The sequence below is a fragment of the Staurois parvus genome, unplaced genomic scaffold, assembly GCF_062004578.1.
Source record: "Staurois parvus isolate SC_StPar_1 unplaced genomic scaffold, SC_StPar_1.0 ptg000445l, whole genome shotgun sequence".
Lineage (NCBI taxonomy): Eukaryota > Metazoa > Chordata > Amphibia > Anura > Ranidae > Staurois > Staurois parvus.
The window spans coordinates 7,554,901-7,570,665 of record NW_028318241.1 but is presented as its reverse complement, the minus strand read 5'-3'; the positions used below and the strand labels follow the sequence as shown (position 1 = coordinate 7,570,665).

Sequence of the window (15,765 nt, the reverse complement as noted above, 5' to 3'; positions counted from 1 at the left end):
CAGTGACACCAAGTCAGTCCCCCCCCCCAGTGTCAGAATGCCCGCTATAAGTTGCTGATCGCCACCATTACTAGTAAAAATTCCCCCTCAAAAATCCCAGTATCTATACCGCCATTTGTAAACGTTATCTTAACGTTAACTTTCATGTAAACCAATTAATTTACACATATTGGGATTTTATTTTTAACAAAGACATGTCGCAAAATACATTTTTGCCTAAATTTGTGATGAAATTAGATTTTTTAAATTCTTTGTTTAATAGCAAAAAGTCAAAAATATTGTTTTCTTCTCAAAATTGTCAGTCCTTTTTTTTATAGCGCAAAAATTAAACAACGCACAGGCAATCAAATACCCCTAAAAGAAAGCTCTATTTGTGGGAAAAAAAGGATGTAAATTTAATTTCCGTGCAGCGTTGCTTGACTGTGCAATTGTCAGTTAAAATAACGCAGGGCCGTATCGCAAAAAATGGCCTGGTCAAGAAGGGAGGTAAATCCTCATATGTTTTCTGTATACCCGGGTTATGGACTCTTTTTGTTTGGTATGCTGAAGAAAAGCTATTTTTGTTTGGCTGTTTTGAACAATAAAAGACTGTTTTTACAAAGTTGGCTGGCTGGTAATCTGGAGCCCCACATTATCACAGTATGTATGCCATATCTTTATATAGTATATCTCAAATCTCTATGAATGTGTTAACTGCATTCTGGTTGAAATGGAGACTGAAAAGGGAAGTGATATAGGTGACAACATTTATATTTGCCTCCACATGTCAAGAGCCAATATATTGGTTTCACACTTTATCTTTCTTTCATTTCACAGAAAGCAGGCATGGAAATGCTACAGAAGAAATCCATCATGAGAACTGTGCTTAGCATACAGCTGATTGCAGCTTTTCTACAGAGCTGTTTAGGTATGTTTTAGTTTACCTTACCTCTAACAGAACAGTGCATGCACAATGTTTGGAATATTAGTTAAATTACCAATGTAATGGCTTGTATAGATGTGGAAATACTGCATGTTTTCAGGTAAATTCAGCTTAACCCCTTCTGAGTCTTACTTCTTTCTCATCTGTCCTCAAGAATAACTAAACCCAAGAACAAAAATGCAATATATTGCAGCTTACAGGCCCTCGATGTGGATTTTAGCAAATATTGAAAATACTGTAGCCTGGCCAGAAATGCAATGTCCTTGTCAATTCCTGTGGGCTGCACTAAAGAATATCTTCTTTCCTAGCTATCTTTTGTAAACTAACAATTTCCTGCCCCCATGAAATGGAGATGAAGAGATATGGACAGGTTTGTAGATCACATCAGGTGAACAACCTAGGGTGACAACAATAAATATTGTGAAGAAGTGACATAGCCGCCCAGGACAAGTGTGATAGTTGCAGGATTACCAGGTGAAAATAAAACAGGATTGCCAAAAAAGAAAACAAATGCAGCCACCACATCCAAGGACTGGTAGCTGAAATACATTACATTTTTAGTTTTGGGTTAAGATACACTTTTACCACTTGGCAACCGCGCTATCACCGGTAAATGCAGTTGCCAGTTATCGGCTGCACTTTCCTTATGCTGTAACAGCGCGAGGAAAGTACTGCCGATAACCGGAAATTGTCAGAGGACAGATCAGCACCGATCATCAGGGCACTGATCCGTGCCCTGATGATCAGTGCACAGCAGTGCCACCAGTCCGTGCCCAGTCAGTGCTGCCAGTCAGTGCCACATCATCAGTGCCGCCTGTCAGTGCCACATCATCAGTGCCCATCAGTGCTGCCTATCAATGCAGACTCATCAACACACATCAGTGAAGGAGAAAAATTACTTGTTTGCAAAATTTTATAATAGAAACAAAGAAAAACTTTATTTTTCACATTTTTTTGCTTTTTTTTTGTGTATAGCACAAAAAATAAAACACCCAGCAGTGATTAAATACCACCACAAGAAAGCTCTATTTGTGTGAAAAAAAATGATAAAAATTTCATATAGGTAGTGTTGCATGACCACGCAATTGTCATTCAAAGTGTGACAGGGCTGAAAGATGAAAATTTGCCAGGGGAAGAAGGGGGTATAAGTGCCTGTTAGGCTGCTTTTGCATTCTTGTTGACCAGGGGAAAGCCAGTCTTAGTGCAAACACATGCCTATGTACATAAATCCTTAGGTTTTATGTAACTTTTATAGGAATTGCCACAGATCATCCTAAGGAGAAATGTTATTAGAAGTGTAGAATATTAGAATTTTTAATAGTATCCTGAATATTTTTTGCCCTAAACCTTACAATAAATGGTTTGATATGTTGGCTTGGAGAGGTGGAGGTGAAAAAACAGCAGCACACTGATGTTGGCCCCTTAGTTCCAGTAAGGGGAACTATTAAGGCGTCAGCATACCAAGACATTTTGGACAACTTTGCGGGAATAGTTTGGGGATGGCCCCTTCCTGATCCAACATGACTGCTCACCAGCGCACTAAGCAAGGTCCATAAAGACATGGATGAGCGAGTTTGGGGTGGAGGAACTTGACTGGCCTGCACAGAGTCCTGACCTCAACCTAATAGAACACCTTTGGGATGAATTAGCATGGAGACCGCGATCCAGGCCTCCTCAATTGACATCGTGTAAAGGCAGGTGTATAACTTATTTTATATTGCACAATACTGTGTGCTTTGTTAGGGTAACCCATTCATTATGAATAGACTGTCAATACACCACAATGGATCGGAAACCTCAACTAACCCTTTGTCCACCGCAACATACCACAACCTATGGTATGTGCATTGTAGCCCACTACACTCAAGCCTACTAGAAACCACAGGAACCCATACAGCCAACTTGACAGCCCCCCCCCCAAAGAAAACACAGTTTACTATGCTTCAGTTATGAATGAACACAGTGAGTGTTTGATACCAATCACTCATTGTGTTAATTCAGGAAGAGAATAGGCTGGAAAATGTGACATATTTACCGAACCCTTCCCTCACTCTCCATCCTAAAGGATCCAATCGTGTGCTTGCAGCTGCTAGTGGGAAGAGGAGGAGGGAAGCTGGCAGAACTGCCGGGTAGGGGAGCACATAGGGAGGCCTGGACAGCAGGGGGAAATATATGGTGCAAAGAGATGGGGGTGGAGGGGCTCAATTACTGGAACTGATCTCCTGTATGATTCTCTCTGCAGCAGCTGAAAGCCAGCTGGAGGGAGAAGAGAAGAAGCCAGCTTTCATCTGCTGCATAGAAAGCCATATAGGGGATCATCCTCCCTGCCCACATCCAATTCACCCTGTGGGCCTGGGGCCCCATACAGGAGGACTGGTGGTATCCCCTTCTCCATGTCCCTGACTACACTGCCTGTTACTCTGTAACCTTGGGGTGAAAGTAGGCACCAGCACAAATAGGGAGGGTTAATATCCTCAGCACAAAAATAGACAGTATTAGAAATTTGCAGAATGCCAAACTCTTTGCAGATCTAACCAAAACTATAAAAAAACGTTTTGCCTTTACATATACATTCTCCTGCATGGATCAATTTTCTCATCCCTGGTGCATACTGAACCTAAGCAGACAAATTATGGTAACTGGCTCATCTGTCGAGCCACCTCTGTTTTTTTGGGGTCGTGGAAACACAAATAAGATGCAAGGCAGTGGATCCATATATTGTATTATGCAATTTATAAGTTACTATTTAATGCTAAGGAAAAAACGTGTAAACTTGGAATTTCATTGAGTTAAATGTGAGATTTAGAAGCCTACTGCAACACTATTTCCACAATTAGATTACAGTATTGCTGTGACCAGTCTAGCATTGTCATAAATATCTGTACATATAAAATCTGAACTGTCCATTATTTCTGTGGAGTTGTCTATATAATATAAGTTGTGGTTTGGAATACACAGAAAAGCTCAGCTCTTTCATGTGCACATATTTAACTGTAAATGGGGCAGCACAGTGACTAAATCAGGGGTGGGCAAACTTTTTGACTTGAGGGCCGCAATGGGTTCATATATTGGACCCGGGGGCCGGACCAAGAGTAGATGAATGATGTGTATGTGTCATCTATAGTAATATTCCCCCATAGTAAGCATAGTAATTAATCCCCCATATAGTAATTCATCCCCCATAGTAATTCATCCCCCATATAGTAATTCATCCCCCATATAGTAATTCATCCCCCATAGTAATTAATCCCCCATAGTAATTCATCCCCCATATAGTAATTCATCACCCATATAGTAATTCATCCCCCATAGTAATTCATCCCCCATATAGTAATTCATCCCCCATATAGTAATTCATCCCCCCTATAGTAATTCATCCCCCATATTAATTCATCCCCCATATTAAGTCCCCAAGTCCCCCCTGTGTCAATTCACTTACCTTTGCTCCGCGCGTTCCTCTCGCCGTGTTCCCGCGCCGTTCCGGTGTAGCATGAAAATCTGTCTCTTATGAGGATCTGTCCCGCCCGACGTATCTGCGCATGTGCCAGTTTCAGGCATTAGCAGCCGATCGGCGATCTCCGGCACATGCGCAGATACGTCGAGGGGGACAGATCCTCATAGGAGACAGATTTTCATGCTACACCGGTCTTCAGGGCGGACCATGAGAGGAGCCTAGCGGGAGCCTAGCTCCACGGGCCGGATTAAAAGGTCCGCCGGGCCGTATACGGCCCGCGGGCCGTAGTTTGCCCATTGCTGGACTAAATGGTTAGCACTTCCACCTGGCAGTACTAAGGTCGTTGGTTCAAATCCCGACCACGGCACCACCTGCCTGGCGTTTGCATGTTCTCCCTGTGCCTGTGTGGGTTTCCTCCGGGTACTCCGGTTTCCTCCGACACTCCAAAGACATGCTGGTAGGTTAATTGGCTCCAGTCTAAATTGGCCCTAATATGTGTATGTATGGATGTGAGTTAGGGACCTTAGATTGTATGCTCCTTGAGGGTTAGGGACTGATGTGAATGTACATTATACTGTATATGTAAAGCGCTGCATAAATTGACAGCACTATATAAGTACCTGAAATAAATAAATAATTCATAAATGGTTCCCAGTTATAACTCTTGTGCATTTTGTCCAGATGTCTGTTCTGGAATTGTAGGAGGGAGAGAAGCAGATCCACACTCCAGACCTTACATGGCCATAGTACGTAACGGGAACCTATTCTGTGGAGGCATTTTAATTAAAGATGACTGGGTTCTAACTGCCGCCCATTGTGTTTTGTAAGTATTCTTTTTTTAGCTGGTAAGATAATCTGTAAGGAAGAAGTGCAACTCATAGTGCTTGCAGGACACACACACAGGACAATGTATAGGATAGCAACATCTTCATCTGATCAGTGAGCAGACTTCCTGCACTAGGGCACAAAATCCATGTGTGGGTGGGGTCTAACTGTGCCCGTTTACGTGGGGTAACACCTCACCCGAAGGCATGCTCACCAATGCCCGGAACCAGGCAGAGGCTGCAGTCATGTGAAGAATCAAACATTAAGGCAGTCTCCTACTAAGAGATGAGCCACTTGTGTGCAGCACTAACATACAGAGTTCCTCCTTAAGATGCTTCGTCCCAAGTAACTACACACTTGTACTGATGTATGTGTTGCATCAGAAGGACAAGCAGAGCCATTACCCACTCCACCAGTCCAGCGTACCTGTCAGGGCTCCCGGTAAGACCAGAGATGCGTGAACTGACACAGGGAAACGCAGGCTCAAGTATGGTGTAACAATATAATTTATTAAGGGTTGTACACAAATATAACGCACAATATAACAAAACCAAACCTCCAACTGATAACGGAATGTACACAGATAAGAGCACTCAGGGCTGGCGAGGTGGAGTGGTCAGGCGGGCGAGGTCAGGAATCATCGGGCAGACAAGACACAAAGGAGTAGGCAAAGCGTAGTCAGACGGTCCGGGTCAGGAACAATCAGGCAGACAAGGTACCAAAGGAGCATGCTGGAGAGTGGTCAGTAATAGCCGAGGTCAGGACAGGCGGAGTTCATTCAGGGTCAGGATCAAGCAGAATCAGGAATCAAGCAGGAAGCAGACAGGATGCAGGTACAGGAGCTCATGGGAAACATACACCAAGGCACTGACTGCAGGTCTGGCCATTCCTTAAATACACTTCCTGCAATCAGCCTCAGGTGATGGCTAACTGCAGGAGTAAGCTTCTGGTTGCTGAGAGCACCCGCTGGCCAGCCCTGGTACTGCAGCCCACAAGGCAGGTGAGTCCCACCACCATTGGCAAGTCCTTCCTGACAGTACCTCTGCTACCCCACTGCTAGCAACAAAATGAAACCCTGCTGGACATATATGTTGTCTTATATTAATTTGATATGTATATTTATAAATGTATTTTCCCGCAGCAACTAGTCCAAGAGATCTTTTGAAGAGAGATGCATTTAATCAGTTCAGCGACAATCCATAAAACAGAGGTACAGACAAGGCAGATGACAGGGTATCCAGAATACTCATGCAATCATCAGAAACCCTCATAGGACCCAATTTCTCCTGACCACACTTTCTCCTGTGTGTCCTTTCTCCAGACAGAACTCCACCAAAAAAAACCCTTCCCTAATATACAGCTTTTCCCATTGACCAAAGTGTCGATGTTGATTGGTTGGCTTTATGAACATGTTTGATCTTGTGTCTAGACCTAGAACAGATGTATGCATAGATTTTAATTAAAAAAAAGTTAAATAGATACTCCTTGTCTTGTTTATGGCAAAACTGTTCTCTTCACCATAAACAAGTACACTATGAATATTTAAGACCTATCTCAAATCTAATCAGACAAGCTTGCATTTTACAATGCTGGAAGATTTGCAAATAAACTACTCCTGAAACTGCCCCTGACTCTCCACATATTTACCCACAAAAAAGGTTAACCCAACATAACAAAGGTAAGGTAATTACCTCATGCATAAAATAACATACCAAGGAGTCCTTGGCTAACCTTTTGGTCAATAACTTGAATATACACCATATATATATATATATATATATATATATATATATATATATATATATATATAATTACAATATCCTACAATATAGCGCAGGGCCTGTGCATGTCCTCAGTTAACTATTTCCTGTGCCTAGTGATGAGGCCTTGGATCTCTGTAATGCTTTTCTGCTCCAGAACACCGATCCCCTTGTTACTGGAGGACGTGTCACTTAATCAAGTACCATGTCAAACAACTGGTTGCTGTAACTGTTCTTTCCTTTGGTCACCCATGGCAACTACCTTCTCTTCTTTGCCTTGCAAGTTAACCTTTTGTAGTGGTGGTACACATACTCTATAGTGCTTTACAGACCCAGGTTCTTTAGGAATATGGCAAGACCCAACATGCACCTTTGAGTAACTTCATACCAGGCTCAGAGCAGTTGAATCAACTTTTAGGCCTCGTACACAGGATACGTGCAGAAAAATTAATGGAAACTGACGTGCAGATTTCAAGTGCAGAGACATCAGTTTACATGCACACTGCAATGAGTTTTATACATGTTGCAGATTCTTGTGCAGAAAAAATCTGTGTGTGATACCAGTGTTGTGATGTGAACAGGGCACACAGAGAACAATTTTTTGTTGTGGCCTTGCAGAACATGTGCAGAAAAACTGATGTCTCTGTACCATGGTGCGATTGAGCCCTTACTGGAACCTTGGCACAACATGTGTAACATATATAAATGTCCTTCTCCTAGCTACACCTAACTGTGGCTGCCCCAAGTTACCTGCACAGGTGAAGTCTCTTTAGGGGAAGGTCCATACTTGGCAAGACTCAAACAGAGAAGTCCATGTCCTTAGGGTTTCCTGATGGATCGGCGCTCCAAAGTGGACCACAGGTCTTGTGCTTCTGGCGTGTCCTGTTCTTTCTTAAGTCCTGAGCCCCCCAATAGGATCTGAACCTCTTCCCTATTACAACACACGGGGGGGAGGCTGGACCTGGGCAGCCAAGTGCTAACTAAACATACAAATCAGTCGGTTATAGTTTTGGTTAAAATGTTTAGCTTGTTATGTTTCACCATTCCAAGATTTTAAAGCCCTGGCTTCAATGGACTATGGCTTGAGGAGTAATATGACTATAAATTTATGAAAGGGTAGGACACCTATACACGACCTATACCCACCTGTATTATATTTTAGATGAGGTATGCTAGGGTTTACTATCTTCCATTTCGTATAAAGCACTTATGTCTAACCTCTTGTTTCCAGAACTGAAAATAAAACCACAGTAACTCTGGGTGCACATTACAGAGACAGGGGACCTCATTTACAGATCATTGATGTAAACAAATCTATTGCACATGAGGAATTCAACAGGAAAAACTACCATAATGACATTCAGCTTTTGCAGGTATGATCAATCGATTGATCTATTTATCTAACTCATTGTCTGTCTGCCCATCTATATATAGCATACCAGAGATGGCAAAGGGCATGCATAGTTCAGTGTCTATAACAAGAGAGTATCTAGCTCATATTCACTACTTTAATAAAACAGTTCAAAACACAAACCGCTCCTTGTGATTATACTCATAAACAACATCCTTCTCAGTGAAGTCAAGGGTAGCTTTGATAACGCAGGTTGAAAGCTGGAGGGATCCAAGACCCAAGGACAAAGGGTCATCCACTGGAAATGAAGAACTTTGGTAGCAATCGGAGACCTCCCTACAACATCTGGGTCTTCTGGAGCTGTGTGCAATTTGGCTGCCCACACACTGGTTCTGATGTATTTTTCTCTCCATTCAGAGGAGAAAAAAACACATGGGTGGTTTACACAGTGACTGATCATAGCCAGTCAGAGGTTATCACAGTGATCAGGTGATCGGGAACCTCAGGCTCCAGTTCCCAATCATTAGTATGAAACCTGGCTCTCTCTGCTACAAGCACAAACACTGGTACGCATATATGCGGCCTCACAGAAGAAGACCCACTTTAGTGAGGCCACATATGTGAGTACAGGCGGTGGGAAGAAGTTTAAAATCTGAAGCCCCAACAAGTGGATGGGGATTGGGATTTTTCCACTACCCCCCTATTCTGGCACCCTAAGGCGGCTGCCTATGTAGCCTTTTTCTGGCTCCAGTCCTGCCCCCAGCTACCTTTTCTTTATCAAGTATGTTCTCGATGAGCTGCTGAGGGAAGAAAGCTGAGAAATGTATCATCCCTGGTTCCTGGATATAACCAGGAATGATACATTTCTCAGGTTTCCTCCCTCAGCAGCTCAGAGAGTACCTGATAAAGAAGAGGTAGCTGGGAGCAGGACCGGAGCCAGAATAAGGCTACATAGGCAGGCGCCTTAGGGTGCCAGGATAATGAGGTTTACCTGTAGTTCCTGCAAATACCTCCTAAATATATACCATTCAGGAGATATTTACTTATAAAGGAGCACTAGCAAATGTGCTCTGAAGGAACAGCATGCCTGTGCCATTCTGTCAAGCTGCCGGAGCCCACAAACCTGGAAGAAGGACCGGGTGAAGATGAAAGCTCTATCAGCGGTGACAGCGTGCCGCTGGAGGGCTTTGTATTAAGGTAAGTTTCACATAATTATTATTATTATTATTATTATACAGTATTTATATAGCGCCAAAGGGTATGCTCAGTGATATACAGTAGCAGGGGGACAGAACATGAGACAAGACAGTAACAATACACTACACGAGGGGTTCGAGGGCCCTGCTCTTTCATATACTAGTATGCGATGCATACTAGCACATTATACCATTGTCTTGCTTTATACTGTGTCTTTTCAAAAAGTCACAGTTTACTACTACTTTAATTTAATTTAATGGGTAGAAGCAACCCTTGGACCTGCCAAAAGCACCCCGGGTCTACACATACCAAACCACAGCAATATAGTAAGCAAAGCTACTTAACAGATCTGCCCGTGTGAATGGTAAAGCATACAATGATGTCCTAACTTATTTTTCATTAATTTCAGCTGGCAGATAAGGCAAGGCTGGGACGATATGTGAATTTCACAATACTGCCAAAGAAAGACATATGAAGATGTTGAAGGTGGAACAGTCTGTGAAACTGCTGGCTGGGGGAGAACTGAAAATAGCAGACCTGCTGATAAGTTAATGGAAGTCAATGTCACAATTCTAGGCAGAATGCAATGTAGCAAAAAATGGAAAAAGAAGTATGAAATAACTAAAAACATGCTGTGTACCATTGTAGGGCGTAATAGAACAGATGTTTGCAAGGTAACTTTAATTGTTTGTAATATCATAATCATGAGTCTTTTCCATGTTTGTTTTTTAATTGTTAAATACAGTACCAGGGGAGGACTTGGTTGGAGTCAAGGGAGGTATTTTCAACCCCAGGCCATTACTAATAAGATTTATTGGGCTTGTAAACCTGACTGGATATGCTTTGTTATTTAGCCATCAATGAGATTGGGACCAGAAGTCAATGACAGCTGTTGGGCATTACATAGTACCTGCTCCCTGTTCAGACCTGCAATCACAACTTTTGATAGATGGATGTTTTTGGCACCAATGTCCTTTTGAATCTCCCATGTCCTTTGACGTTCAGAGATTTCATGTGACCAGATGTCAAGAACTGCAATGGAAGTTGATGCTGGAAGACATGAAAGATGTGTCACAATAAGCTGTTTCCTTTAAGAATCTACTTTCACCATTCTAACCGGTCATTTAGGCATCATGGCACACTTATGCAAGGTACATGAAAAACCTGTCCCTACCATGAAAGGGCTGCTTGGTTGTGTTCCCTACACTAACAAAGGTTCCCAATCTTCTACTGTACAGTACATTTAGGTCTCTTAATCATTCCGTAAGGGAATGAGGAAGCAATGTGGGCAGATGCTGCTGGAGCTTATCTTGGGAAAACAACAGAAATAAGAACAACCTATCCAAATAGCATTCAATAGATTGGTTCTGCCCATAGCAGTGAGATTGTCACCATGGTTTCAGATAAACTGACAATGTTGCAATTTTGTAAGTATCTGAATCACATTGTTTGGAACAGTTTTAACTTGTGTTAAATAAATGGCTTAAATTGCATTTTAGGGCCTTGTATGCCAATCTCTGACTGTTAAAATGGAAGTCAACGGGCCAGAATAAAGACATAGTTCAGTAAAGAAATGCCTTATACAAGCATTAAAAGCGCAGAATATAAAATAAAGTGCAGGATTTAAAAAATTGCTGCCCCTACCTCAGTAACATCTCCAAAATATGCACCTTCTTTACCAACCACCACTTCATACACCTCACCAACCATTCTGTGTCTGCTACCCTTCTCTGCCAATCCTTCCACTGGCGTCTGCTCACCCAACAAATCACATTCAAAATACTAACAACAACCTACAAAGCCATCCACAACTCTGCAACTAGATATATCACCAATTAATTTCAAAATACCGACCAAACTGTTCTCTTTGCTCCTCCAAAGACCTCCTGCTTTCCAGCTTTCTTGCAACCTACTCCCACACTCGCCTCCAGGCCTGCTCCAGAGCTTCTCACATCCTCTGGAACTTCTCACCTCAAACTGTCCAACTCTCTCCTATTCTAGCCACCTTTAGGTGATCCCTAAAAAACCCATCTCTTCAGCCTTTAACTAATAAACTGTACCTTTACTTTCTCCATCAGCTCATCCCCCACAGTTTTTACCTTTTTGTATCACTTGATTGTAAGCTCTAACGAGCAGGGCCTGTGGTTCCTCTTGTACTGAATTTTATTGTAACTGTGCTGTGTCCCTCCATTTGGTAACGAATTGCCAAGTGTTGGTGAAAGGGGCATAAGTACAGGGGTCACAATTGCAACCCGGCCCCTATGTACAGTTTGTGAATGAAAAGGTAACTCTGTACAGAGCTATTCTTGTCTATTCATTCTGTGCAGCTGAAGCTGCAAAGATCGAGATTGAGGGCTGTGTCCTCAATCTCCTTTCTTTGTCCCAAAAGTGGAACATCAGAGGTCTGTTTAGATATTTCACCAAAGCCCCACAATGCGCTTCTAAAAAAGTTCTAAAACGTAATAGAAAGTAAAAATGTAAAAAAAAAATAAAATGACAAAAATAAAAAACTACTGTCACTAGTGGCAGAACTAATGGGGTCAGAAAGGTCTCACTTGTGAACAGGCCCTGGCATTCTGCCACCAGGCTCGGAGGTCAGTGCCATAAAAAACCTGTACAATAATAATAGTCATATGAAACTAGTGTTGCAATAGCTGAGCTCATCATAGGTGACAGGAGAGAGTACACATGTGCATGCGTGGCACGATACAACAGGACAGCACTCTTTTCTGTAGCATTAAGGGGTGTCTGTCCTATCAGCTGCTTTGTCCCTATAATAACAGTGGACAGAACCATCACTGGCTGCAGATGTTTTTAAGAAGCTTCTTTTAAATGCTGGACTACATTGTTTGGTAGGTAGGATTTGCGCATTATGCTGCTATACCCATATGGGACTGCATAGTGTGCTTTACACTTTAAATGTATATAGCACTCACCCTTAAAGGGCCTGCTGAGAATATACAATAGTACAAAGGCTGCCAGTCACGGGCACAGTTCCATGCACACCGACAATACAGGCTCAGACTAGAGGATGTTTTTTTTAGAATTTATTGCTTAATAACTTGAAACAGGAGAGGAGTTCAGGGGGGTTCAGGATACTCCAAAACTATATTAGAATTAATAGGAGGACAAATTTCTTAGCACCAATCCTTATACTACCAGGCACACATGTAAGTTCCAAACCAGGTATTATTCACAATGTTCTAGGAGCTGTCTGCCACCCAACTTCCACAGGTAGTTGCACAGTGAGGGAGATAAAGATCCTTCTCAAGACCATGACTTCAAAGCAGTGCCCTACATCAAGTAAACATAAAATACTTTAGCAGTCTTCTCCAGGCCCTCAGCCCAGTAACGTGCTAAGGCCCAAACTGCAACACAAATCTCTTATTAGCTGCATTCCAGGGGCAGCAGCCGTAGGAGAATAGGGACCTTCCTAGCAGAGGAAAGAACACTCAGCCCAGGGCTCCCAAACACCCAAATATCACCTCTCCAACCACCTTCTAGGCAACTCCTCCTCTGGGATTGGCTAGAGTCTAATAAATATTCATAAATCAGGGTTGATCCTCCTGCTCTATGTTCTGGAAGCTTCTTCCAGAGGCAGACAGGAGCAATCAACCACTGGCCTTAGGAAAATCTGTCCAGACCAAAAAAAAGATCACCACTCTACTGAATACTGTGAAGCCACCAAAACTAAATTTAGCCTAACTTTAATGACTTGCACTACATGTCATCACAAGAATTTTTTAGCCTTATCTTATAAGCTCATATTGTTTATTTTTTCCAGGGAGATGCGGGAGGTCCGTTAATCTGCAATGGAGTGCTCAGAGGAATCACATCATTTGGAGTCTTTCCATGTGGTCTAATTGGAGATGCAAGTGTCTTCTCTCGTCTTACCGAGGACTATCTCTGCTGGATTTATAAAGTTGTCAGTACATGGTCTTAGGGTTCTTTAACCGCTTTCCCACTGCCCTATAGTAGAACTACTGCTACAGGGCAGCAGGGCTGCGCAAAATCACGTGTATATATACGTGATTTGCAGTTCCGGGAAGGGGGCATGCACGTGCACGCCGCCCTACCCGCACCGCCATTGCTGGCTACGGATGTCAATCACTGCGTGCCGGTTGGAGATTTCCCACTGGCACCTGGCGATCACCGTGTGGAACTGACAGGGAGACCTGTGTGTAAACAACATTGCTCTCTCTCCTGCCAGCAATGCTGCTGTGTATTTCTCTACACAGAAGAGAAATACAAAGCAGCATGTCTCCCTAATAAAACACACACAGCACATCATGTAAAACAGCCCACTGTTAACCCTTTGATCACCCCTTGAGATGTTAACCCCTTCCTGCCCAGTGTCATTAGTACAGTGTCAGTTCTTTTTATTAGCACTGATCACTGTATTAGTGTCATTGGGATGTCAGTGGCAGTTAATCAGTTCCCACCCAGTGTCAGAATGCCCACCACAGTCCCGCAGTCCTGTCATAAGTCATTACTAGTATAAAAAAAAATTAAATTCCTGTGTATATACTGCCATTTGTAGATGCTATAACTCACGTAAACCAATTAATTTACACTTCTTGGGATTTTTTTGGCAAAGACATGTAGCAGAATGCATTTTGGCCAAAATTTTATGAAGAAATTAGATTTTTTTCATTTTTTTACTGAATATGTTTTATAGCAAAAAGTTTAAAATATTGTTTTTTATTTTTGTCGGTCTTTTTTTGTTTATAGCACAGCAAATAAAAAATGCAGAGATGATCAAATAGCACTGAAAGAAAGCTCTATTTGTGGGGAATAAAGGACATAAATTTCATTTATATACAGCGTTGCATGACCGCTCAATTGTCAGTTAAAGTAACGCAGCGCCGTATTGCCAAAAAAAGGCCTGGTCAGGAAGGGGGATAAATCCTCTGGAGGGCAAATGGTTAAGATCATGTATTTTTAAAATGTGTAGCTGCATGAGTTAATTTATTTTATGCAGTTTAAGGATTGGTCTATGTGCATTTTAAATCATGTTTTGTTTTTTTGAGTGAGAAAAAAATATCCTGAACTAGGATTTTCATGGTGCAGATGCATTTAAACCAGAACGTAACTGTATCTGAATGCCACAAGCTGAAAATGCTTTTTCATTCAATTGTAATATTCAAACCAAACTCGCACATCCATCCATGTGTACTAACCCCTTAGGAGTCGCTAGAGATTTGGGTCCCCCTATAGTCCTGCACAGCCAGGTAACACACATTTTCCACACAGACCTGCATCCAGGAGACAGTAACCAGTCCTTGAGCTTGTTTTTTGTTTTGTTTTTTAATTAGGGGATTTGAACTTGGATGGGATAAGGGGAGTATGGGATGCCCAAGGGAGATGCAACTGACTACAATTTAGTGGAACTATGTACAAGTATTTTAGACAAAAATGCTCCTCTTGGAGAGCTAGCCAGCCCCTCCTGGTATACCACCCCAGACCCTGGATAATCCTCTGCTACCCAGCTGTCTGGAGGAATTTCTGGGCAGGAGATTCAGTGCCTGCCACCTCAATGTGAAACAGTCCTGAGTAAAAAGCGAATCCAGTTTCCCAATAGAGTGCCTCTTTTCCATTAACTGGCCCAAGGGGTGTAGGATTACTCATTCGGTCCTCTGCCCCTGACCTAGTGGGTTGGCAGTTGCCTCCAGGCCTTCTGCTGGGCTGCTCCTTCCCTGCTGCACAAGCAGTCCTTGCTCTGGCGGCCGATGAAGTCCTAAGCTTTCTTCCTGTCCAACACCACTGCCTAGAGGTGAGCCCCTTTCCCATCTAAATCCCCTTCACAGGCTCCTGCATCTATTCCGCTCTCACATCTTCAACCCAACTCTGCTCACTGCTGAGCAAGCTTATTTACTCTTAAGGATTGTCCTGGCCCCTTGCGAAGCCTTCTGTTGGGGATTGGCCAGGATCATCTAAGCGTACAGACCAGTCACTCCTCAAATCCACCCACTGCTTCTAGACCTTTCTCCAAAGTTCTAGAGCAGGGGGAAATTCCAGAGGGCTGGTCTGCAGAGCCTCTCAGCTCTGACCTAAATTTGACCCCCGCTAGCTATCACACCCAGGCTGCTACTCAGCCCTAAATAACAATTGAGGTCTAGCTCCCCCTAGCTAACAAGAAGGGTGCTACACATGCTTTATTTTTTCACAAAGTCCCTTTAAAAACCTTCCCTCCCCCCATTTCTAGCCACATCCATGCCATGCCATTCATGTAGCATTTACTTCCTGGAATCCATCT

General features: G+C 42.8%; 1 pseudogene across 1 annotated transcript; it reads left to right on the top strand.

Annotated features, from left to right (window-relative positions):
• The first annotated feature begins 826 nt into the window (after nucleotides 1-826).
• On the top strand, nucleotides 827-14,160 carry LOC149453694 (granzyme A-like; annotated as a pseudogene). The gene is made up of 5 exons (XR_016314425.1): nucleotides 827-907; nucleotides 5,058-5,199; nucleotides 8,193-8,334; nucleotides 9,919-10,183; nucleotides 13,294-14,160. The product of XR_016314425.1 is annotated as a granzyme A-like (transcript).
• The last annotated feature ends 1,605 nt before the right edge of the window (nucleotides 14,161-15,765 follow it).